Consider the following 27,630-nt stretch of genomic DNA (forward strand, 5'->3'; position numbering starts at 1 on the left):
TGATCTTGGCAGTTAAATCCATCATTCGTTTCTTTGGATGATAGTAAGCCTAGACTGATCAGTAGGGTCAACCACTCAATCTTGTTAATTTTTGACGTTTATCTCTTGACAATGTACTTGTTCATCAAGATAGTCCAAAGTAATGTTTTTGTGTTTCCATGGTACTGGGCAAATTAGATCTGTCCTTACCGCCTCCTTCCTTTTTTCCTTTTTTCTGAAGAATGGTTTTTATTCTTTTGCTTTTTTGCTTACCCTTAAATTTATTCTCCAAGTTCTGGGTGCAAGAGTAGTTAGAAAACATAAGCTGTGTCTTATTCACCTTTGAAAATGTTTCTTAAAAGCCTCCTACAAGCCTTATGTCTTCAGCTTCATGAAATATCCATTTGTTGGAGAGTGACTGGTCACTTAGCATTCACAGGTATGACTCTTTGCTGGTGGAATTTCTACTTCTCCCTGCATTCAAAACATATGACAGTAACTGTCATAAGAGGAGCTTTTGCTTTTTCCTAAGTTTACTTTAGGTATTGATCTCCTACACCCCTCTCAACCCTTAAATTAAAACATAATTGTGTTTGTTATGAAAATAAACCCAGAGACCTAGAACTGGATGCCCCTTCTTGACAATATAAAAGGTAAACAAATTCTTGCAAAATTTGAGTATTTAATGGAAAAAGGTCAAGAAACAAACTTTTGTAAACATCTGAAATTTGATGAATAAAGAAATATCTAAAGATAACTCCATTTTCTTTCTTATATTATGACTAATTCTATTAAATGTGACTAAAATCCCTTATAATATACTGTTCTGATAAGTTGTATTTTTTTTCTTGTGTTTTCAGAAATGGCAGAGTTGAAGGTTTCTCTGGTAGGCTGCTTCTATTCAGGAATGTTCTGTTTTTAAGAAAATATAATATAGAACAAAACTACAAAATAGTAAATTGTAATTGTAAAAGGGGATGGTTATTCACATAACAAGAACATTCTTGTTTTGCAAAATAACTCCCTGACGAGTATCTGTAAAATACTTCTACTCCTCCCTGGTAGCACACATTTGTTTACACTTTCTTGGCTAAACGATGGAAGAGGGAGCAGGGAAGAGAAAATTTGGGCTAAATTATTAAAAGATATTATCAATTTAAGATCATCTAATAAAATGTCTTTAAAGCAATAATCAATTAAAAGGAAAAAAATTTGTTTTCCATGTACCTTATCAGAAACTCAATTATGGTATGCATAAAGAAATGCTGATATGTTCAGCGTTTCTATCTCCATGGCCCTTAGTTTTATCAATGCTAATTTAGGTGCTGGTTTTGAGTAAAAGTGAAATAAGAAATATCTTGCATGTTAGCATTAAAGGGTAGTCTATTGCTCACAGCAACAGGAAGAATTCATTTTTAGACTGTAAAATTATCTCTAAAAGATGGAGAATGGATACAAAAAGATTTGCTATTCAAGTTGGCTAGGTCCTGTATCCTGTAATTTCCTTTGACCACTATAATTCTGTAGAAAGTTTTATATTTGAAATACTTTGAAAAATTCATCACAAGGGATTATTTCAATTTCATTATTACTCTTCTACCTAAATATCTATTTTAAGGAAATCAGCATTAATTTTGATTAATTGCAGGAAATATCCACATAACTAATTAATGGAGAAAGTATTGCTTATATCAGGAAATACTTAATCCTTTTTATTTTACCCATCTTTTGTGATTAGATATCTGTGATAAATCAACGAGTTCTGAAAAGTAAATAATTTAAAATGGGTCAAAAGAGAAATGTAACTAAAAACTAAAACACTTCAAAAAGAAAAGAAAAATACAGCATTCTCGAAGATACCTGCTTCCTTTTTGTCTTCTTCTAACTTTATGGATGACTAAGTTTCCCTGAATTTAAGAGTGATTTGGCAGTGCCTCTTTATTTTCTTGGCTTCTGCAACTTTGAGGTCATGTTGTTTAGGTAATGATCTTGAGGAAGGAAGAAAGGGCAAAAGGAAGCATGAGATGTCTATTCATCTGCTGCTTTTTGGAGTAGACAAAAATCTATAAATTCCAAAGATCATTGTTATTTTAAAAAGTACCTGGTTTGCATAACACAGGATTTTGTATCTAATATCTTGCTAAAAACATGCAAGGAGAAAAGCTAAAAAATGTGAACGCTTTTTATGAGGATGAAAGTTCGGCCGCTTATCATTGATAAGGTAAAGATTCCAAGGGGAAGACTATACTACTAGTTAAATATGTGCTGGATACCATCCCCTCCCATCTCCCCTGCCTGTCTGGTATCTTCAATTTCTTCCTCTATGTGGGGTTCTTCCTCTCTGGCTATAAACTTATTCAGGCCTCTCTCCCAGGCAAAAACCCTACCTCAACCCTGAGTCCCAAATTAAGTTACTCTCAACCTGCTATCTTTTTCTTTTCCTTGCACCTAAGCTTCTTGAGAAGAAAGACTTTGTTTAGTCTCCATCTCCTCATCTCCTTATCATACTGCTCTACTCATTTCATCCATCTGGTTCTCATCCTCTGGACTGAGGATTTTCTCTAAAATTGCCAAATCCAGTGGGCTCTTTCGGCTTCCTTCTCTGCTAACATAGAGATACGGGCTGCCTCTTTCATTACATTTATCCCACTGCCAGACTTTATTAGTTATTAGCCTTTCTATCTCCTTTAGTGAGACCTGGAGGGCTAGGATGATATTTGATTGGAAACCTCATAGCGCCTGGCCCACAGTAGCGGCTTAAGCAATGTTTGTTAAATAAATAGTTTTCCTTTATTAGACTGCAAATGATTTTCAGGAATGTAAGAGTAACAGGGTATTTATATAGACTTGCATTAGTTATTATTTGTTTAAGTGACATGGCTTGTCTTTCCACATGGTTGGGGTTTGAGGAACTCATTTCCTGTTTCTCTTAAATGGTTTCTTGCTCTGGGGCGTCACCTTCTGCAAGTTTAGTCCCCTCTCTCGGAGGCCTGGGGCCTTCAGGGGGCCTCCCAGTCAGGCCTGCTGGTGATGCCTGGAGTTGTTTCCTTAGCTGCCTGGGTGGGTCCCTATTTGCAGGGAAAGGAGGAGCTATGGGAAAACCCTGGGGATCCCAAATGTGGCCTCCACATCCAGGCAACTGGGGCTGGCTCAAGTAAAACAATGGCCAGGAACTTCTGAAACAGTAGCTGTTGCACAGTTTTCTGGGTGAGCATTCTCGTCAAATATGTCCTTTACTTTACTTAATTTTTTTTTTTTTAGATTATTATAAAGCAGTAAAACAGCATTTTAAAATTTTGGATAATTAAAGAAAAAACATTCCTATTATCTCCACATAATGAAATGTTTTATGTGGTTCTTTTTGTAGCATTTTTTGGTTGTGGTGGTGGTTCTGTTTTTTTTTTATTTGTTTTGTTTTGTTTTGTTTTTCCACTCCCTGGATCATAGCATTATTATCTGTTGTGATGTAGTCCTATAGTCACCATTTTAAATCAGTCCACTTATGTGTGTTAGAGTTTCTAAATGGGGAAATCCTATGATATATATACCATCCTGTAAAAAGGTTTTGAAGCATCTAGTTCCATTGTTGTCCATAATGCACATGGGCCAGGAAATTTTCATGATGCCAGATTATTAGGCAGTTTTCCCTCAGTGGCTATTTCCTTTATTTGGTATTTCTACAAGTAGATTGCCTTACTGGAGCAAATTTCACACAATTTAACCCAATGATTCCAGCCTCAAGAGATAATTGTATATGTAGATGGAGATTTTATGTACTACTCTATTTATTACAGAGCTATTTTTAATATTGATAATATACATGTAATATTATATTTATAATATTGAAAATTACTGACAACCTAAAACAACAACAATAGGGGCGTGGCTTATTAAGAATATAACAGGATAATCCGAGACTGACTATAAACAGAAGTCTAAAAAGAGAGAAGGAGATCAGCATTTCTGTGTAGGCCAGGCCATCAACAAGATATGTTCAGATTAACTCCAGATGGGGTTGAAATTGTTCAGAAAACACCAAAACAAAAGTAAGTTAATTTGAAATGACCTGTCAAATATTGAAGAGAGGTTTAAAATCATTTCCATAAGATAAATCTGGCAAATCTGATGTGGGAGAGAATGAGAATGTCAGTGGCGTTCCCCAGCGTCTTTCCTAGAGATTTTTTTGGCTCTGTTGCCAAAACCTGCTTTGCTCTTAGGTGCATATATTCTGCTGCCTCCTGTTATGAATTCCAAGTTCAATATGCCAAAGTAGAACCTTTTGCTTGTGTGGGGGGATTTCCCTCCCCTCACCCCCTCCCGTTCATGGGATGGTAGAGCTCATAAGAAGCAGGAGAACTCCTTTGTAGCCCAGTGCAGCCAGAAGCTATTGGTGAGTTTTATCACAATGTGACTCTGAGATTACAGAGCCTTCTGCATTCAAGCTGCTTTAAAGTCTTGTGGGCTAGCTATAAATTTGGAAGTCAGAAAAAAGAACTGGTATTATATAGAGAAGAAGTATAGCAGTTGTTTATTAGAGTGTGGTAGTGGTAGTCATTGGTACTATTCACCAAGCATTTTCAGTGCCCCTCTGCCCATCCATTCTGGCCACAGGGTAGGATTGCATTTCCTGTCCTTTTTGTGGTTGGGGTACAGGGAGGGGGCATGGACTAGTTCCGGCTGATGAGTTATGAGGGGAAGTGGTATGTGTCACTTCCAGACTGAGCATTCTATTACCAGTATGGTCATCCTCTAACGTTCTTTTGCCCCCTCTGCCATGACAACTGGCAAAGTCTGAGGTGGCAGCTACTTCCCCAGGGAAGAGACATGGAGCAGAGCTTCCAGTGACTTTGGATGGGCATACAGAGTGAGTGAGAAATCACTCTTTGGTGTTACAATTAAGATTATTTTTCACCGAGCATAACCTAGTATGTGTGGCTTGATCCAAGTGCTTATCATAGGATACACACTATATTGAATATTTTACATAGAAAATCATTTAATCCTTACAATAACTCAATGAGGCAGTCACTGTCATTTCCGCCAGTTCATAGTTGAGAAGACTGAAATTTACAGTGTTTAAATAAATCTCCCAAAGTCTCATATCTTGAAAATGACTGATCTCAACTTGAACCCAAGTTTTATTTGATATAGCAAACTAAGACACTGTTGTAGTTTACAGAGAATTGCTTAAAAGTTAAAATCACAAGGTGGCTCAGAATAGGTGGTGAGTATTAACTCTCACTAGGTTGCGTTCTGTAAGGAGCATTTCATTGTTAAATTAATAAGTCTTCAGACGTGGTCCTCCTTCTCTCCAGGGTGGGAAAGGCTGAGGCAGATTCTCCTTCCCACAGCCTTCGGTTATGTCAGTGTGGGCCTCTTCAGAATCACAAAGACCTATGTCTGGCTGGATTCCCCTGGCCCCCAACTTCATACCTCTGTGCCCATGTGTTTGTACATAAAGTTTCAGTTAAGCATAGTGTGGAAGGGATCAGGTCCAGGAGGCAGACTGCCTGGCTTAGCCATGGTGTGTCTTGATAGTGAACTTCTTTCAAGATGTTTTTTTTTTTTTCACTGTAAAACCGGGGTGGTAATACTATCTACTTCATATTCTATTGTGAGGATTAAATGAGATAATGCATATAAAATGCTTACAATTGTGCCTCTTACATGGTAAGTGCTCCCCCCTTCTATATATTGCTGTGTGTGTGCATTGATTCATTTGTATCTTCAGAAATAACCAGTGCAAAGTAACCCTAGCTATCTCTATTTTAAGATTCTGAAGATTGTTTTTTCCAGCAAAAGGGAAAGAAATCTTCAAGTGACCAGCAGCCAGTTTTTCTTTTGCTGTGTTTTTTAACCACATCAAGGATGCACTGCTTTACTTTGAGGAGAGAGGTCAGCAGTGTTCAAAATGCAGGAAGTAAAAGAAACACAGGAGCCTACTTTGCAAAGATACATGAAGATCTCTTTTAATCCTCATTTCAAGCCTGGATTCCCAATCTTTTCCGCCAACTCAAGGGAAGGTCGTTTTGACACAGTAGCAGAAAGGAAAACATAATATATATACTTGTGTGTGTGAATGTGTGTGTGTGTATACTGGTTAAAAATTTTTTTTCTTTAGAGCAGTTGTAGATTTACAGAAAAATCATGCAGGAAGTACAGAGTTCCCATATACTCCTCTCTGCCACACACGGTTTTCCCTATTAACATTTTGCTTTTGTGTGGTACTTTTGTTACAGTTGATGAAACTTTTATTATAATTAGGCTGTTATCTTTAGTCCACTGTTTACACTAGGACACACTCTTTGTGTTGTACATACAGCTCTGTTTTTTTTTTTTTAAGATATATTTTTAAATAATCTTCCTTGGAGGTTTTCTCTTTGAAAAAAAAAAATTGTTTTTTAAGTCCCAGGGCAATTTTTACTAAGATGAATATCTTCCTCCTGAGTATGGGCAAGTCATTTCCTCTCTCAGATCTTATCTGCTTCTTATCTGTGAAATAAATGGATTAAGGTTGATAAATTCTCCTATATGTGGTGTTCTTTAATTCTGCAATTCCGCTGTTAATCCTCACCCTAAGAATGTGGATCTGGAGTCTGTTTTAGACTATAAACTAGGAATCCTCCACCCCCACCCCCCAGGAGCTGCCTGTACGTTTAGGGAAAACGAGGATGCACCTCTTTCACTTCACGTTAAGAGCTCTCTGTGGCATTAACCTGCTGTCTAATGTGTGGAGGCAGAGGAAATAAGCATGAAATCTGGGAACGAGTTTGGTGAACAAGCGCGTCTTCTTTCCTTTTTGTTTTTTTTCTCAAGAGTGAGGTGGGGGAGAAAGAAAAATTGATCTTTGCTGTGAAGCCAGAGTCTGAAATTTCAATCTAGAGGAATGTTTAAGTCCTAAAAAAGTTGCCGAGAAGCCTTGCAATTATGTGCTTTATGTAGTCCCAACAAGAGGGTAAGAACTTTCAAGGCACTGGATTGAAGAGACACAAAAGTCAGGAAGTGACCCTTTCGGCGCGATTTCAGAGGCCGCAGATGAGAAACAAAGTCCTCTTACAACTTCTGAAACTTTGGGCCGTACCATCCCGAGGGGACAGGGGCGGGAGGAGACCGGGAGAGGGCAGTGGAAACTGACATCTTCACCCTACCGAGCCGTGAGTAAACTAAGGATTTCCCGGCTGAAAAGGCTCAGTGTCTGCATATCCCCAGCCCAGAGATGAGAGCGGGTTTCAGCCGATCCTCATTGTGGAGCCTGATGAAAAAAGCAGCCCGGGTCGCCCAGCCAGACCCCGCATCCTGAATCGGAGCCCTGTGCGCGCTTGGCCGGGCCGCGAGCCCGGGTCTGCAGGATGGCGTGCTGAAGCCAGCCCATCTGCGGCCGCGAGCGGGCCGGGGGAGGAGCCGTCCCTGGGGATGAATGGGGCTTTGTTCGCCTGCCGCGGCGGCTACCCTCGGCAGGCCCGGCCCGCACAACAGAAGCTGTATGCGAGACGAATGGAAATGAGCCTCCGGCTCTCCCGAAGGAGCCCCATCCCCTTCCCTTTGCAGCGCTGAGGAATGCTGGCAAGCCGGAAAGGAACTCTCGCTGGGAACGCCGCTCTCGCTCCTCTGAAACCCCATTGAGAAGAGCCCTTTGATACAATTAAAGCGCATTTCATTGCAGGCTTGGGAGGAGGAAAGAACCGTCAAGCTTTTTCCTGCCTCAGAGCATGTGTGTGCACCTTTGTGCGGCCGGTTACTTGGAGACCGGTCGGGAACTTGAGCTCCCTTTCTCGCAGACGTTCTGTAACATCATAAAAGCGTACCCATAAACAGATTGGTTTTCACTGTGGGTGGAACCCAATTTGGACAGCAGCCAGGCTGACCTGCAGGCCGGGGTTTCTGCTTTGAAAGACTCCTTGGTACTCCTTACAACCACCTGCCCTGCTGTAAAGGTTGAGGCGGACAAGAAATTGTGTTTGAAGGAGGAAGTTGTTTCTGAGGTCATTGCTCGTCATTTTCCATTTCCTCAGAGGTTGGATGGGTCATGTTGCAGGCCCAGAAAAAGTGTCACAGACAATCCTGCAAAATAACGTAGCCTGCAATAGTTCATTGCCAATGTTAAAGGTATAGGATGTAACAGCTGCTTTGATACGCAGATTATTCTCAAGATGTCCCTACATCCTCCACTGAGACAACTGTGCAACCTCAGAAAACCCACATAGCCTCTGAGCTTAATATTTTTTCATCAGTTAAAATGAGTTATGGAAGACTAGAGAACTGACATGCTAAAACTCTGGGTGCTCGTGGAATTCCTTCTCAGTTGGAAGTGGGCATTTTACCTAGGTGCACATGTGGAAGACAAGTGGGGGCAGAACACCAGTAAACTTTAATCTAAAAAGGTCATATCAGTTACTGTGTTTTGTTTATTTCATACCACTTATTTCTTTGGGTAATTTCCCAATGCTTCTCTCTCTCTATTAGAATGTGCCTCTTTGAGAACATGGATTTTTTTTTTTCTTCTAACTGCTGTATCCCATGTACCATAGCTGTCCCTGGCCATCATAAGTGCTCAACAAATATGTTGAATGAACCAGTAAATCCAGAATAAATCCAGAAATGTAGAGAACAATATGAATTTGCGAGTTGTATTCTTTCACTTACACATCTAAACAAAAAATAGGGGGAAATGGGTGGATGTTGTGGATCCTTGGCTGGTCAGAAGTTGAGGAGAAGTTTGAAGAAAAGGGTAGGAAAACATTTTTTGAAAGCACAAACATGCTGCAAATGTTTCCTGAAATGACCCAAGGGAGAGTGGGTCACTTAGGTGGAGTCACTCTTTCAACACGCGTAGATGGATCATACTGGCAAAGGTGAATCATGTTTTATATTTGCACAGACTGTGCATAGTTGATCATTCATTCATTCTTTAAACATCCCAAGGAAACAGGGCAGTAAGAGTAATGGCTACTCACGATGTACCTAATTTTCTTATATGTTGCTCTAAATGTATGCCTCCATGTTTCTTTTAATATTATTTTCATGGTGTTATTTCGGGCCCAGTTTAGACCTCTAACTTGGATGTTTTCCTCAGAGGCTTGGAATACATGAAAATTCTTCCCCTTCAAAACAACCAATGTACTTTTGCATCCCAATCAGGAAGCTCATAAATATGAGATTAGAGGGCACACTACCTCAAATATACCTCCAGGTTTCTGCTGAAAATACCACTTGAATGGAATTGAGAAAATGGATGTTCTCCTCTCACTGCCCACTCCTGCATCCCCTGCCACTGGTATAGGTGGTGAGTATTAAGAAGTCCAGTTTAAAGATGGGACACCAGTGATTCCTTGTTTGTGCCAGTATGCCAGCACACAGCTCTCCACACTTTGTTTCTTGCCAGAGTAGATCACGTGGCTCTATTTGGCTGTACCCTGCTTACCATTTTGTCTTGCTATAGGGATCATCCATTGACAGTCAAGACTCTTTTCCTGCTGTCCCATTCCTGTCTGTTTAGCCACGTGGACACCACTGGCATCAAATCCAGAGGCGAGGACAAAAGCAATAGTAGCAGTACCCTTCACTTTACAAACTGATGAGTCTCGCCAAATTATTGGATAGTTTTTATAAATTGAATTCTGTTTCCTTTTGATTTATATTTTTAGAAAGCTGCTTTATCTTCATTTCAGATTAGTTATTATTCAGTTTAGTTATTAATAGGCATTGATTTGGATCGATCCATTTGATTCTAGCAAATAATTAAATGGTCTGAAAGGGATCGCTGAAGCCCAAAGTGCACGGTTCTTGTCCAATTACACTTATAAAGTAAAAAATCTTATGTGAACAATCATGTTTTATAAATTTAGATTTGTTTATTTCTTAAAGGATTATGCCTATTTATCTGGAAATACTCAGGATTTAGTAACACCATTTATTTTAAAAACGTAAAACTGTGCATCCCTGGAAATTGTTGATGAGGGTGAAGTTTGCAAAGACAGGTACCCAAAAAGAAAAGCAAGGACTGTCTTTCCTTACTGCAGATTAAGACATTACCTTAGAGAGATGAAGTGACTTGTATATGATCACAAACTGTAGAATTAGAATTGGATCTCAACTCTCTTGATTCCCAAGAAAGTCCTCAAGGCCTGCAGTGTTTTACTGCCAGGGAAGCCTGCAGTGTAGATAGTGACCAAATCCCGGATGCCAAGGGACATTTGAAAGACCCTTCTCCCAATTTGATGAGGTCATATTAGCCACATCACCTATTGCTTTTTCCTGTTTGGAAGATATGAATTATTAGCTCAACTTTCCCTTTTGAGGAGGCCTGTCCAGGAGCCAGAAAAATGAAGAGACACTCCTCCTTTCTTTAGGATGGCCCACTGCCTTCTTAGCCAGGGCTCTCTAAAAGTTAGGGTGGAGATTTTTATTTGTCCTGTCTTTTGGGCAATAAAAGGGGAGGGACGCCGCATTCAGCCAGTCTTCGGCTTCTAAAACATCAGAAAGCAATACTATTTACTCAGTCTCTGGGCTACTAAGTGCAGGGGTGGCCCATGTTGACTCAAATACGAGTCCTCTGCAGCTAGGTGGGGCTCTATGGAGCTGTTAGTCATGTGAGGTTGCCAGGGCAACTTAATGTCTTATGAGCAGGAATGCTTCAAGAAGTACAAAGAGGAGACTGCAAGGGCACATTACAACTTACAGTCATGTGTTCAATAACATGCCATCTTTCAGCAATGGGGCTTTTATTTTTATTTTATTTTGTGGGATTGAAAGATCAGAAGCTGGAAATTAGCTGGAGAGAATAAAGAAAAGGAAAAATTGAAGGAGGTAGGGGTGGGGGCTATTGCTGTTCCTTATGTTGGCACTGGTTAAACAAGGAGAACATCTGGTCCTGGAGCGGGTCTCTGCAGCCCTGCTTTTAATTACCCCGTCATTTGGTCTCATGCTAAATTAGTGACTGTGGGAGCAGCTCAGATCTTCAAACTGACGGGCCCAGAGAGCTCGACTTAGCCTGCCACATGGTCAGGGGGGAAACACGAAGCTTCCGGTTTCATATTTAAACCAGGGATTGACTCGTAATTGTAGCTGTCAGGAGGGTGACGGAGACATTATGTAATCTGGTTCTTATGGCGATGTGTGTTTAAGGTTTCTGCTCTGAAATTCCAGAGGAAATTTTGTTCCCATTGAGGGAGAACTCATTGGCTGCTCTGTGGTGTGCCTTGCAGGGTAATGACAGTGCAAACTATTAAAGATTCCTAAGTCTGCCTGAATCCAAACATGAATGAATTTCCCCCGAAAGCCCCTCCTGTTTTTCCACAGACTTTTTTTTTTTTGGAAGTACATTACTTTTATTTATTTATTTATTTTTTTTTTTTACAAAACAAATTGTACTTTCAATTGTTTACAGTACCATTACATAGTTGTACATTCATCACCTAAATCAATCCCTGACACCTTCATTAGCACACACACAAAAATAACAAGAATAATAATTGGAGTGAAAAAGAGCAATTGAAGTAAAAAAGAACACTGGGTACCTTTGTCTGTTTGTTTCCTTCCCCTACTTTTCTACACATCCATCCATAAACTAGACAAAGTGGAGTTTGGTCCTTATGGCATTCCCAATCCCACTGTCACCCCTCATAAGCTACATTTTTATACAACTGTCTTCGAGATTCATGGGTTCTGGGTTGTAGTTTAATAGTTATAGGTATCCACCACCAGCTACCCCAATTCTTTAGAACCTAAAAAAGGTTGTCTAAAGTGTGCGTAAGAGTGCCCACCAGAGTGATCTCTCGGCTCGTTTTGGAATCTCTCTGCCACTGAAGCTTATTTCATTTCCTTTCACATCCCCCTTTTGGTCAAGAAGATGTTCTCCATCCCACGATGCTGGGTCTACATTCCTCCCCGGGAGTCATATTCCACGTTGCCCGGGAGATTCACTTCCCTGGGTGTCTGATCCCACGTAGCGGGGAGGGCAGTGATTTCACCTTTCAAGTTGGCTTAGCCAGAGAGAGAGGGCCACATCTGAGCAACAAAGAGGCATTCAGGAGGAGACTCTTAGGCACAAATACAGGGAGGCCTAGCCTCTCCTTTGCAGCAACCGTCTTCCCAAGGGTAAAACTTATGGTAGAGGGCTCAACCCATCAAACCACCAGTCCCCTATGTCTGTGGTCATGTTAGCAACCATGGAGGTGGGGTAGGCAAATACCCCTGCATTCTCCACAGGCTCCTCAAGGGGGCACTACATCTTTTTTTTTTTTTTTTCCTTGTTTGTCTTTTTTCTTTTTTTTTTTTTTTTAACTTTCCCTTCTTTTTTAAATCAACTGTATGAAAAAAAAAGTTAAAAAGAAAACAAACATACAATAAAAGAACATTTCAAAGAGACCATAACAAGGGAGTAAGAAAAAGACAACTAACCTAAGATAACTGCTTAACTTCCAACATGTTCCTACTTTACCCCAAGAAAGTTACATAATATAGCAACATTTCAGTGAACTTGTTCCTACTACATCCATCAGAAATTAACAGACCATAGTCATTTCTGGGCATCCCCAGAACGTTAAATAGCTTATCTGTTCTTCTTGGATTATTGTTCCCCCTTCCTTAATTGCTCTCTACTGCTAGTTCCCCTACATTCTACATTATAAACCATTTGTTTTACATTTTTCAAAGTTCACATTAGTGGTAGCATATAATATTTCTCTTTTTGTGCCTGGCTTATTTCGCTCAGCATTATGTCTTCAAGGTTCATCCATGTTGTCATATGTTTCACGAGATCGTTCCTTCTTACTGCCGCGTAGTATGCCATCGTGTGTATATACCACATTTTATTTATCCACTCATCTGTTGAAGGACATTTGGGTTGTTTCCATCTCTTGGCAATTGTGAATAATGCTGCTATGAACATTGGCGTGCAGATATCTGTTTGTGTCACTGCTTTCCGATCTTCCGGGTATATACCGAGAAGTGCAATCGCTGGATCGAATGGTAGCTCTATATCTAGTTTTCTAAGGAACTGCCAGACTGACTTCCAGAGTGGCTGAACCATTATACAGTCCCACCAACAATGAATAAGAGTTCCAATTTCTCCACATCCCCTCCAGCATTTGTAGTTTCCTGTTTGTTTAATGGCAGCCATTCTAACCGGTGTTAGATGGTATCTCATTGTGGTCTTAATTTGCATCTCTCTAATAGCTAGTGAAGCTGAACATTTTTTCATGTGTTTCTTGGCCATTTGTATTTCCTCTTCAGAGAACTGTCTTTTCATATCTTTTGCCCATTTTATATTGGGCTGCCTGTACTATTGTCATTGAGTTGTAGGATTTCTTTGTATATGCAAGATATCAGTCTTTTGTCAGATACATGGTTTCCAAAAATTTTTTCCCATTGAGTTGGCTGCCTCTTTACCTTTTTGAGAAATTCCTTTGAGGTGCAGAAACTTCTAAGCTTGAGGAGTTCCCATTTATCTATTTTCTCTTTTGTTGCTTGTGCTTTGGGTGTAAAGTCTAGGAAGTGGCCGCCTAATACAAGGTCTTGAAGATGTTTTCCTACATTATCTTCTAGGAGTTTTATGGTACTTTCTTTTATATTGAGATCTTTGGTCCATTTTGAGTTAATTTTTGTGTAGGGGGTGAGGTAGGGGTCCTCTTTCATTCTTTTGGATATGGATATCCAACTCTCCCAGCCCCATTTGTTGAAAAGACCATTATGGCTCAGTTCGGTGACTTTGGGGGCCTTCTCAAAGATCAGTCGGCCATAGATCTGAGGGTCTATCTCTGAATTCTCAATTCGATTCCATTGATCTATATGTCTATCTTTGTGCCAGTACCATGCTGTTTTGGCAACTGTGGCTTTATAATAAGCTTCAAAGTCAGGGAGTGTAAGTCCTCCCACTTCGTTTTTCTTTTTTAGAGTGTCTTTAGCAATTCCAGGCATCTTCCCTTTCCAAATAAATTTGATAACTAGCTTTTCCAAGTCTGCAAAGTAGGTTGTTGGAATTTTGATTGGGATTGCATTGAATCTGTAGATGAGTTTGGGTAGAATTGACATCTTAATGACATTTAGCCTTCCTATCCATGAACATGGAATATTTTTCCATCTTTTAAGATCCCCTTCTATTTCTTTTAGTAGAGTTATGTAGTTTTCTTTGTATAGGTCTTTTACATCTTTGGTTAAGTTTATTCCTAGGTACTTGATTTTTTTAGTTGCTATTGAAAATGGTATCTTTTTCTTGAGTGTCTCTTCAGTTTGTTCATTTCTAGCATATAGAAACATTACTGACTTATGTGCATTAATCTTGTATCCCGCTACTTTGCTAAATTTGTTTATTAGCTCTAGTAGGTGTATCGTTGATTTCTCAGGGTTTTCTAGATATAAGATCATATCATCTGCAAACAATGACAGTTTTACTTCTTCTTTTCCAATTTGGATGCCTTTTATTTCTTTGTCTTGCCGGATTGCCCTGGCTAGCACTTCCAGCACAATGTTGAATAACAGTGGTGACAGCGGGCATCCTTGTCTTGTTCCTGATCTTAGAGGGAAGGCTTTCAGTCTCTCACCATTGAGTACTATGCTGGCTGTGGGTTTTTCATATATGCTCTTTATCATGTTGAGGAAGTTTCCTTCAATTCCTACCTTTTGAAATGTTTTTATCAAAAAGGGATGTTGGATTTTGTCAAATGCTTTTTCAGCATCTATTGAGATGATCAATTGATTTTTCCCTTTCGAGTTTTTAATGTGTTGTAATACATTGATTGTTTTTCTTATGTTGAACCATCCTTGCATGCCTGGAATGAACCCCACTTGGTCATGGTGTATGATTTTTTTAATGTGTCTTTGGATTCGATTTGCAAGTATTTTGTTGAGGATTTTTGCATCTATATTCATTAGGGAGATTGGCCAGTAGTTTTCCTTTTTTGTAGCATCTTTGCCTTGTTTTGGTATTAGATTGATGTTAGCTTCATAAAATGAGTTAGGTAGTGTTCCATTTTTTTCAATGTTTTGAAAGAGTTTGAGTAAGATTGGTGTCAGTTCTTTCTGGAAAGTTTGGTAGAATTCCCCTGTGAAGCCATCTGGCCCTGTGCATTTATTTGTGGGAAGATTTTTGATGACTGATTGGATCTCTTTGCTTGTGATGGGTTGGTTGAGGTCTTCTATTTCTTCTCTGGTCAGTCTAGGTTGTTCATATGTTTCCAGGAAATTGTCCATTTCTTCTACATTATCCAGTTTGTTGCCATACAGTTGTTCATAATATCCTCTTATAATTTTTTTAATTTCTTCAGGATCTGCAGTTATGTCACCTTTTTCATTCATTATTTTGTTTATATGGGTTTTCTCTCTTTTTGATTTTGTCAGTCTAGCTAGGGGCTTGTTAATCTTGTTGATCTTCTTAAAGAACCAACTTTTGGTGATATTTATCCTCTCTATTGTTTTTTTGTTCTCTATGTCATTTATTTCTGCTTTAATCCTTGTTATTTCTTTTCTTGTACTTGGTTTAGGATTGGTTTGCTGTTCATTTTCTAGCTTCTTCAGTTGATCCATTAGTTCTTTGATTTTGGCTCTTTCTTCCTTTTTAATATATGCGTTTAGTGCTATAAATTTCCCCCTTAGCACTGCTTTTGCTGCATCCCATAGGTTTTGGTATGTTGTGTTCTCATTTTCATTCGTCTCTATATATTTAGCAATTTCTCTTGCTATTTCTTCTTTAACCCACTGATTGTTTAGGAGTGTGTTGTTTAACCTCCAGGTATTTGTGAATTTTCTAAGTCTCTGATGGTTATTGACTTCTAATTGTATTCCATTGTGGTCAGAGAATGTGCTTTGAATAATTTCAATCTTTTTAAATTTATTGAGGCTTGTTTTATGTCCCAGCATATGATCTATTCTGGAGAAAGTTCCGTGAGCACTAGAAAAGTATGTGTATCCTGGTGATTTGGGATGTAATGTCCTGTAGATGTCTGTTAAATCTAATTCATTTATCAGATTGTTTAGGTTTTCAATTTCCTTATTGGTCTTCTGTCTGGTTGATTATCTATAGGAGAGAGTGATGTGTTGAAGTCTCCCACAATTATTGTGGAAACATCAATTGCTTCCTTTAGTTTTGCCAGTGTTTCTCTCATGTATTTTGTGGCACCTTGATTGGGTGCATAGACATTTACGATTGTTATTTCTTCTTGCTGAATTGCCCCTTTTATTAGTATGTAGTGGCCTTCTTTGTCTCTCAAAACATCCCTGCATTTGAAGTCTATTTTATCTGAGATTAATATTGCTACACCTGCTTTCTTTTGGCTGTAGCTTGCATGAAATATTTTTTTCCATCCTTTCACTTTCAGTTTCTTTGTGTCCCTGTGTCTAAGATGAGTCTCTTGTATGCAACATATTGATGGTTCATTTTTTTTGATCCATTCTGCGAATCTATATCTTTTAATTGGGGAGTTTAATCCATTTACATTCAACGTTAAAACCGTGAAGGCATTTCTTGAATCGGCCATCTTATCCTTTGGTTTATGTTTGCCATATTTTTCCCTCTCTCTATTAATATCCTTTATTGTACCCATACCGAATCTCTTTAGTACTGTACCTTTCTCCAAGTCTCTCTGTCCTGTCTTTGTTTCTCTGTCTGTAGGGCTCCCTTTAGTATCTCCAGTAGGGCAGGTCTCTTGTTAGCAAATTCTCTCAGCATTTCTTTGTCTGTGAAAAATTTAAGCTCTCCCTCAAATTTGAAGGAGAGCTTTGCTGGATAAAGTATTCTTGGCTGGAAATTCCTCTCACTCAGAATTTTAAATATATCGTGCCACTGCCTTCTTGCCTCCATGGTGGCTGCTGAGTAGTCACTACTTAGTCTTATGCTGTTTCCTTTGTATGTGGTGAATTGCTTTTCTCTTGCTGCTTTCAGAACTTGCTCCTTCTCTTCTGTGTTTGACAGTGTGATCAGTATATGTCTCGGAGTGGGTTTTTTTGGATTTATTCTATTTGGAGTTCGCTGAGCATTTATGATTTGTGTATTTATGTTGTTTAGAAGATTTGGGAAGTTTTCCCCAACAATTTCTTTGAATACTCTTCCTAGACCTTTACCCTTTTCTTCCCCTTCTGGGACACCAATGAGTCTTATATTCGGACGTTTCATATTATCTATCATATCCCTGAGGTCCATTTCGAGTTTTTCAATTTTTTTCCCCATTCTTTCTTTTATGCTTTCATTTTCCATTCTGTCATCTTCCAGGTCACTGATTCATTGTTCAACTTCCTCTAGTCTTGTACTATGAGTGTCCAGAATCTTTTTAATTTGGTCAACAGTTTCTTTAATTTTCATAAGATCATCCATTTTTTTATTTAGTCTTGCAATGTCTTCTTTATGCTCTTCTAGGGTCTTCCTGATTTCCTTCATATCCCGTACTATGGTCTCATTGTTCATCTTTAGTTCTTTGAGTAGCTGCTCTAGGTGCTGTGTCTCTTCTGGTCTTTTGATTTGGGTGCTTGGGCTTGGGTTATCCATATCGTCTGGTTTTTTCATATGCTTTATAATTTTCTGTTGTTTTTGGCCTCGTGGCATTTGCTGAACTTGATAGGGTTCTTTTAGGGTTTGTAGACCTATTGAAGTCCTTATCTCTAATTTATCAGATCTACAGCTTCGTGGAGTACACTTTCTCTAACTAACCAGCAGGTGGCGTCCACGAGCTACCTGTTCTCCACAAGCCAGATCTCCCCTGCTTAGCCTTTTTGGTGAGTGGGGGAGTGAGTCTTGTGGGGCCCAATTGGTGTACCAAGCTTGCGTGTGTAGTTGGTGTTGCCTGCCCTGTATGTGGGGCATGTTTCTGGGCAGTCGGGGAGGGGGGGTGGCCCTAACAATCAAATCTCCCTGATGATCCTAGAGTTTTAAAGCTGCTGCAATAGTCTAATCCTTCAGTTCAGTCCTGCCACAGTTTGTCTCTGCCACTGACCCACAAGTCTTTGGTATTGGCGTATGGCTCCTGAGACTTGCAAGTGGGCCCCTCTTCCAGGCTGTGCACCCCGGGTCCTCTATTGAGGGATGACTGTGCTATGTTACAGGTGAGTGCCGTCCCCCCAGGGCAGTTCTGGGCTGCTGGGCTGTGTAGGGAGGCTCCCAGTCTGCTCAAATGATGGCTGAATGGGGCTTTGTTAATTCACACTGCTCCACCTTCCCAGCTCTGGGACATTCAGCTGAGGTTGCAGGGAAGGCTAATGTCCACGCCCAGTTTTGTGGTGTGTGCCTGTTATTTGAAGCACTTCCGTCACACTGGGTTGTCTGGGGCAGCTCTGGGCTATGGGGCTGGCGATGGGCAGGAGTGTTTCCTGTCCACCAGGATGGTGGCTGTGAGCGGACACCCCCCTTTTCTTGGGAAGTTGTGTTGTTTAGTGAATTTTCTCAGCCACTGGATTATTGCCTTTTGTCTCAGAGCTCTCTTAGTTCTGCTCTTGACTTGACGTGCCCAAATTGCAATTCTTTGAAGCTTTCTGTATTGAGCTTCTTAGAGTAATTGTTTTAGAAAAAGCAAAAAGGATTTAAAAAAAAAAAAACAAAAAAAAAAAAAACGGCCCTCCTCAGAGATCTAATGGGTTATTGAAATGCTAATAGACAAAGCAACCAGGGCCATTAAGGAAAGGTGCACAGGGCAGAGAGATCAGCTTTGCTTCAGGATTTGCATATGCGCCTCAAGGCCTGAGCTCCGCCCTTCCCCTTTCTGTGTTCACCAGAACTCCAAAAATCCTCTGCTTTTATTTTGGAGTTTTTCGTGTTGTTTTTTTTCTATGCCTGTCTCCTCTCTGCTGGGCTGGCTGCTCTCAGAGTCTCTGGTGTCTGGTCTCAGTCTATCTATGGTTGGAGTTTGAATCAGTAGAATGAGTTTCCGATAAGAGCAGCCACTGCAGTTCTCCCTTCTCCTTCCCGGAGCTGACAGCCCCTTCTCACCCGGGACTGAGCCTGGCAGGGAGGGGCGCGGGTCCCCTGGCCGCAAAAACTTACAGATTTCGCTGATCTCAGCAGTTCCACGTTTTCATGAGTGTTGTATGAAGTATGCCCAAAGACAGATTGCTCTGTGGTGTCCAGTCCACGCAGTTCCTGGCTTTTTACCTACTTTCCTGGAGGAGTAACTAAAACTTACAGCTCACCAGTCTGCCATCTTGCCCCGCCTCCACTCCTGCCACAGACTTTTAAATATACATGAGATTAGGCAAAATCTGGTAAACTGCGAAGAGGCTGTATGCTAGCCTGATAGGAGAATTTAACAATAAAGGCTAACCATCCAGGTCCACAAACATTTTTTCCTGGAACACATAGTCCCTCTTATTATTTGCCTTCATTTTCAGCCTCAGAGATTCTGGAAATAGGCACCGGTTGCACTTGGAAACAGTGTTGGGGTCAGGGATCATTTGTTACATTTTCATTCTGCTTTGTTACTTGCCTCTCAGAGACTTCCAGTTGTCTGTGGACAGGTGCAAATTTGCAGGGTAGTCAGGAAAGGCTTGAGACAGACCCAAGATTTGCTGCCATTAAAAAAAAGAAAGTTAGATGAGGCTGTTTAATTTTTACCTTAAAACTATGTACTTTCCACAGTTTTGCTAGAGGGAGACTGGTGTTTTGATTTGATTGTTCTCTACACCCAAGTATTATATGTTTTACCCACATGAGAAGAAGGATTTGCTGATAGAGAATAGTGCTCATATTGGAAGAATAATAAAAAAGACTAAATCAAATTTTAAAAGGTGAATTTGGTGTGGGTTTCTTTGTTAGTGGGAAATGAGGACGACTGAAACCCTCTAACAGTTCCTGATTGCCCATCTGGCTTGTCCCATGTCCTTTCCTCTGTTTCTCCACCTCTTGCCTCTTTTGGGGGATCCCCAAATCTGCCAGACCTTGGGATTTTGGTTCTGTCTTTCATGTCCATCAAAGAAGAAAGTGGTACTTATAAAGTAGCTTTATTGAAAATTAATAACTAAATGAATGAATGGTGTAGTGAAAGCTTGTTTAGTGAAAATGTGTAACTCCTCAGAGGTGCATTTAAAAAGTGGACAGTGAAAGAGATGGCAATGTTCACCCTCCCAAGAATGTTTTATAAAGGGTTGTTTCAGTGGGCTGAAGCTGACAAAATGCAATATACCAGAAATAGACTGGCTTTAAACAATGGGGATTTATTAACTTATAATTTATAGGTTGTAGGCTGTGAAAATGTTCAACTCAAGGCATCAACAGGACGATACCTGGACTCTGAAGACAGGCTGCTGGCATCCGCGACACCTCTGTCACATGGGAGGGCACATGGCCAGTGTCTGCAGGTCCTTCTCTCCCGGGTTTTGTTGCTTTCAGCTTCTGGCTCTAGTGGCTTCCTCTCTGTTTTCTGTGGGTCCTTTCTTAGCTTCCCCAGGGCTTTTTTTTCTGTGGGCTTCTCTTAATTTCATCTCTTAGCTTCTCTGTAGCTTTTATCTTCTTATAAAGGACTCTAGAACGAGGATTAAGACTCATCTCGAATGGAGTGGGTCACATCTCAATTGAAATAACCTAATAAAAGGTCCCACCCATAATAGTTCTGCCCCAGCAGGAATGGATTCAAAGAACATGGCCTTTTCTGGGGTATATAACAGCTTCAAACTACCACTAAGTTAGGTGAGATGCTATGAGTGTTTGGCCTGACATCCATTTGAAGCTCCTGTATCTGTACAAAAAAGGTGATTTTGCTGGTGGGAAAGGAAGTGGAATGTATGACATTTGTAAATGATGTTCTGAACAGAGAGATGGGAGGAATGAAGTGGAAATGATGCTTGAGGAAGGAGCTCTCATAGAACTTCCCGATTTGAGATGGATGTGGGCCTAATTTAAAATAAACCGACACTCACACACAAAACCCTAACCAACTTTTAGTCAAGAATGATTGTAGAACCTTCCAATAGCTACTAGGAAAATCAAGTTTAATTTCTAAAGATTTACAATTTACTTTCTTAGTCTATCATAATAGTCAACTAATATTTGCTTACTGGGCCCCTTTTTGGAACAAGTTGCTATACTATTCGCTATATTCAGTGAGCGGTATGACATGGTCCCTAGGATGTTGTTTGTGTATATATAGGCATACTTGTGAGTGTGTATTTTTGGTGATTTTCTCTACTAATCTGTTTTGGTGAGAGTATAGACATTGTTGCCAGACAAACCTGGTTTTGTTTCTCGGCTCCGCCATTTACTAGTGTTTGAACTTGGTCAAATTACTCAATTTTTCAGGAATTACATAAGACAACATATATAAAGTATTTAGCATTATGCCTGGCACATGGATAAATGCCCAATAAATGCTGGATATCATCATCGTCGTCATCTATTTATATTATAATTGACTGGAGGGAGGGAGGTGGTCTCGAAATATTTATTTTTCTAGGAAAATGAGCAATTAGGATAATTGGATATTTTCCCATTGGTCTTTGGAATATGTTAGTAGGATGGACAGTTTTCCCTTAGAAAGAAGAGAGAAGGATCAGTATTTGATAGCTCCTCCACCCCTCTTTGGATACTTTTGTCTAGGGTCTTCCCACGAAAACAATGTCTTGCTTACTGTGGAGGTCCACCCTTGCTTTCCAGCTTTGGTTATGCTGCTCCAAATATCCAATGATAAGAGAAATTCGAGTTATTTTAATAAAAATAATAGATTAATATATTTATGTATTTGTACACATAGAAATATATATATATAAAGGAACAATTAAAAATTTCCCCTATTCTTTCATAGTCTTAGACTACAAAATCTTTATTAGGAAATAATTCCTTGATGACAACTTGATTTCTCCTCTCCCATGAGACTGAAGTTTTATATGAGTATTATACAGTCACTATAGCTTGCGACATTATCATATGACTGATGTGTGATGCAGGGAAGGACAATTTCATGAACTGTCTGGCCTGGGTTTATTCATTTTCCTAGTCACTGAAATGAAAAGAATTGATGTGACTCCTGTTGAGATACTTCCAGAGGCAACCACCCTTGTAATGGATTTTCTCCATCAGAGAATTAGGTACTGATTTGCCTGTTTTTAGTGTCCCTGTACTAGAACTTGCATGTGGGCTAAAGAGACCTTTTCCAATCAAGGGCCATTGGCTTACAGAAAACAATAACTGAAGATAACAAAACAGTATTATCCTGGGAGCTTCAGGAAATTGAGCTGAGCATTGAATCTTGTCCATCAATAGGACATTTTCCCTTTCTTATCTTCTCTGACTCCTCCATCCAATCCCAGGCTTTCATCACTGAGAATGAGTGACTAGCCAGAGGGATAATTGCCAGAGTTATAAATTACTTTTGATTGAAAAAGATCAACAAATCTTTATTTATTCCATGACACTAACTTAATCAGGATTGAAAATAGCTAAATGTAAACGAGGTGAATTTACTTTTTTTCAAACTTCCCAAATTATAGTTAACCCTAGTTACCCCACAACTCTTTTAGACTTCAATTATCTACACACAAATTTCCAATTCCCTAGCAAGAATTTCAAGGCCCACCACAGTCTGGATCCAACCTACCCTTCTTGCTCGATTTTCCTCTGCTCTGCCTCACATGCCCTAAGCTCCAGTCTGTTTAAATGACTCCGTGTTTTCATAGCTGTTTTCTTTAGACACTATCTTGAAGTTCCAGCTCCCCAAAGCCTTCCTTTATTAATCCCTGACTAGAAGCAATTATCTCTAACTGACGTCTCATAGCACTTGATCTGTACTTTCTCTTATGGCAGTTCACGGTCTACCTCTGTTAAATCAATTTGTAGTCATGCCTCACCCTCTTATTGCCAGTAAGTTTGTTGAGGGCAGAAACTGTGGTCGACAGTTGTATGACCTCTAGCTACAATATTCAAGAGTTAAATTTCCCTTGAGGCCAGGGCAAGAGAGAACTTCCATTTTTCGGTGAAATGGAAAATGGAATTATGACCCCTTTCACAGATAAAAGCCTTGTTTCTCCCTCTAATGGACTGCCCCAGTGGCCACCTCCCAGGTCTCGGCACTTCCTTGTTTCTCTACCTTCTCCCACCCTCACACCTAAAAAGCCGCAGCCGCTGGGAGGTGGCTGACTACGCCAGGCAGTGGGGACTGGTTTTCTCACCGTTACTGGGGTAGAGGGGAGAACAAGGAGGAGGTAAGTAAATCTATTTGCCAGGCTGGGTACACTAATTGGCATTGCATTTAAATTTGTTTTACAGAATTGCCACAAAAATCTTCTTATTGTTTATTATCTATTATCATCTTTTCATTTTGTTTTGACTGATTTGCCTACTCTGGCCAGCTACTTTGATTTAAATGGGCCTCTGGAATAATGGACTAAGTTAGGAGACCTGGGTTCCAATTTTGGCTCTGCCACTGGCTGAGTGGTTTTAGGAACATATAAATTAATTAATTTAATTAATAAAAATTAATTTCCTTGTCTATAAAATGTGGATAATAAACTCCTCTACTTGTTTCACAGTATTGCTCTGAGGATCCAGAGGAAAAGTTTAGAGGAAACGATATTAAAAGCTACAAAGTATTTTACATTTTTAAGGAGTTATTATCATAAAAATTGACAATACTAGACATTTCCTTTTAGGATACTCACTAAATCCATGATTCCTTTTTGGGCTGTTGTTCCTTAATACTTCTAGTCAGGCAAACTAGAGGCATTTTGAATTCTGACTCTGCCATTTAGTAGGTCTGTGACCCCAGGCAAGATATCTATCCTCACCCAAACCTCAGTTTTCTCAGTTGCAAATGGGGATGAAATATCTACCTCATATGGTAGTGAGCATTATTAGCATGGTGGCCTTGCAGGACGTCAACTTGGCTATGTTAAACCACATTTTCCAGAATTCCCTTTCCTAAGTGTTTCCGGTGGCAGTTGGCCATGTGGGATATTTTTGCAATAGATTTGGAGGTTGGAAGTGAAGAAACAGTGGCCATTTTGTGTTTCATGCTGGGAAAGGCAGGGCAGGTGTTATTTCTTTGTACAAGAGAAATAAGGGCAAGAAGCACATATTTAGTCAGTTTTAGCTCATACTAAGACATGCTGTTGCTCTCTTTTGGTTCACCTCATTGGTGTGGGCAGCAGCCGGGCCTGCAAGTGCTCCACCTTCCCTGGGATTCTCCTTTAAGTTCCCTGACTTTTGGGCCATGTGTGTGTTTAACCCTTTGACTAAGGGCCCCAGATTTCTCAGGTAGGATGCTCACATCCTAAAGGTTAGAGGCAGTGAGCAGTGACATGGGTTCTAGTCTGTCCTTGGGGGTTCCAGTTTGTACTTGCTCACCCCTACTTGATTATTATCTTCCCTTGCAGACTGCCTGCCCTGTGGATTTCAAGCTCCAGTGTTAGGCATGAAGACCACAGCTTTATAGAGACTGTTTAAACCAGCCCCCCTATTTTGTAAGGTCAAATTCCTGTAATAAATCCACCCCCTTACAAACACACACACACACACACCCTTCTGCTTCTCTGATTGAACCCTTGACATAATTATTATTAATTTTGTCATCCAGGTGTACTCTAGGGTCTCTGGGTAACTTGAGATCCAGGTAAGATTGTTTCAAGGCTCTATCCATCCCCTGTAGAAGTCCAAAGTCCTTCCTAAGATGTCTCCAAATTCCTGTGGAGTTTCTGCTTCATGGTCACTTGGCTCATTAAACCCTTCCCCATTTTCACCAAAAACTCATTCATATGAAGCACTCATGGGTATAGTTGTCTTTCCTAAAGACTTTGATGTCATGGACAGACATAGGAGGGGTTAATGTTGAAACAAAACAAATAATTTCAAATTTAATTCCATACATCTCAATTTGTATAATGTTCCTCCATCATCTTATCCTTAGAGAATTTCAATGGTTTCCTTACCCTGTAAAATCCCCATCTTCAAAACATCTCCTTGGCTGTGTCTCCTTCTTCCTTTTTTTTCTTTACTGCTTCCCTTTCTCCCAAGCCACCACCCCCACTCTCTTGTTTTCAAGGTCAGAGCAGCTTAACTCTCTTCTTTTATGCTAGGACTATTGTAGAGGTATGGTCATGCCCTAAGACTCTCACATTCTATTTCCAATGGCCATTTTCCTGAAGAATTCCCTTTCTCTAATAGGAGTTCTGTTGACTGTTGTTAAGAAAATAACAAATTTTACCTTCGTGCAACAGAAATAAGAGCAAGAAGCACATTTTCAGTGCTTACTGTATTCCAGGCTCCATGAGCTCTTTGTATTTTTTATCTCATCTGATTCTCTCAACAACCCAGGGATGTGGTTTGCCATTATTGCTCACATTTTAACAATGTTGAAATCAAATCTTAGAAATAATTTTTTAAATGCAATTAAAAAACAATATTTATTGGGTACTTATATGTCAGGCACTGTTTTAAGCACTTCATGTATATTTTTTTTCAGTAACTCCTCACAACTGTACAAATGAAGTATGATTATCCCCATTTTACAGATAAGGAAACTGAGACATAGAAAAATTGATTCACATTCACACAATAAATGAGGAGTGGAGCTGTGAATGGAAAGCTGGCAGTTTAAATTTAGAGCTCAGGATACTGTTTGAGAAGATGAGGAAGTGTTTCACTGTTTTTGTATATAGCCAGTCTCCTAACTTATCTTCATGAGAACTTTCCTGCTAACCTATCTAATATTTGACCTTCTCCCTCAATTTCACATGCCTCATCCTTATTTTCTTTTTCTCTTCAACACTTAACACTATCAAACATGTTATTATACTTTACTTTTTTTTTCTTCTGTCCCCATCACTAGAATATAGGCTCCATTAACTTAGAAGGTTTTTGTCTATTTTGTCCACTGTTGCATCCGAGGTGCTACAAGAGTACCTGGCACATGGTAAGTGCTCCAGAAATAGTTAATGAATGAATGTATGGGGCCCTTTATGTGGAGAAGGACTTTTAATTAGGTCCCCGGAGATACTTCGGGAACCAAACCATTTTGGATAGAGCCTGAGAAGGCTCTAAATGATGAGTCCTAAATCTGATCAAACTCATGTAGGGGTTCAAACACTCTTCTCATTTTCTGATTTTTTTTTCTTGTCTTCCCTACCTCTTCAAGATTTGTACGTTCAACTCTCTGTGATAGTTTGCCTTCCCTGTGAGCCCACTTTCCAATATTAAAGAATATTCTTTGAGTTGCCAGTTCCCTTTCACCATTTATAAAATGGAGACACTTGTACTTACTTCTAACAACTTCAGCAGGGTTTTGGAAGAGATCAATGAGAAGACGGGAACAAACAAACAAACAAACAAAAAACAAACAAAAACCCAAAATGAGACACTGGATTTTAGGAGGACTCTGGCTACAGAGACAGACATGAAAATTTAAATAATACACTTTTGTTATCAGTTACCTTTCCAAAACTTGAGGATTTTGACTACAAAGAAGTAACTCATTAACATTTGTAGAAGTGATGACTTTTGCAGCTTTTTGTTATTTTGACTTTTTTTAAAGTATTTATTTATTTATTTATTTATTTTGAACAATTGTTAGAAATTATCCAGTCCGTAAATGCAGAAGTTACTTTTTTCAATTTGATTTTCTATTTGGGTTGATAATATGTATTCAAGTTGTATCTTAAATTAACTAGGAAGATAATGTTCATTCATTAACTCACCAAATACCATTGAACAGCCAGTACACCAGACATCTTTGAAGGGGGCAAAACAATGATCATCAGTGAGAGAAACAGTCTAAAACCCTCTATTCTCACTGTTCCATTTCCAGAGAAATATTTTAAGGGGTTGCTTATTTTAATATATTTTCTTATTTAAAAATAATAATAATGCCTGTTGTACACATCTGTTCTAGTTTGTTAATGCTGCCAGAATGCAAAACACCAGAAATGGATTAGCTTTTATAAAAGGGGGTTTATTTGTTTACACAGCTACAGTCTTAAGGCCATAAAGTGTTCATCAACAAAGAGTACCTTCACTGGAGAAAGGCCATTGGCATCTGGAAAACCTCTGTTAGCAGGGAAGGCATGTGACTGGCATCTGCTTGCTCCCAGGTTGTGTTTCAAAATAGCGTTCTCCAAAATGTCTGCATCAGCTTCCAACGGCTGTCTTCAAAATGTCTGTCTCAGCTCCAGACGCTCCAGCTGTCTGAGCTTATATAGTGCTGCAGTAAACTAAACAAGGCCCATGCTGAATGGGCAGGGGCTTGCCTCCATGGAAATTATCCAGTCAGAGTTATCACCTACAATTGGGTGGGTCATATCTCCATGGACACTGAATCAATAGGTTCCAACCCAATCCACACTAATATGTCTGCCCCCACAAGAATGCATTAAAGAATATGGCTTTTTCTGGGGGGACATAATATATATACAAACCAGCACAACATCTGTTATAAACTTATCACTCAGTGTTTTTTTTTTTTTTTCTCTTTATGAGTATTGCAGCTAGGCAGAAATAAATCTAGATAATAATATCATCAAAGAGCATAGATGTACCACACTCTGCTCAGGGATACACAAACCAGCTAAATGGCCAGGACAACTGTTCTCTGTGATTTTAGCTTTCTGAAAAATGGGCATCATACAGCTGAGCATTACTTAAAGCAACTATTAAAATTATTGTATAGGACTAAGTTTTAAACCAGACAGATTTAAAAGTTAATTTTCCCCTTGCTAACCAGCATCAAGAAACTTTGAAGACACAGACAAAACAAA

The sequence above is a fragment of the Choloepus didactylus genome, chromosome 4 (genome assembly GCF_015220235.1).
Source record: "Choloepus didactylus isolate mChoDid1 chromosome 4, mChoDid1.pri, whole genome shotgun sequence".
In the NCBI taxonomy this organism is placed as follows: domain Eukaryota; kingdom Metazoa; phylum Chordata; class Mammalia; order Pilosa; family Megalonychidae; genus Choloepus; species Choloepus didactylus.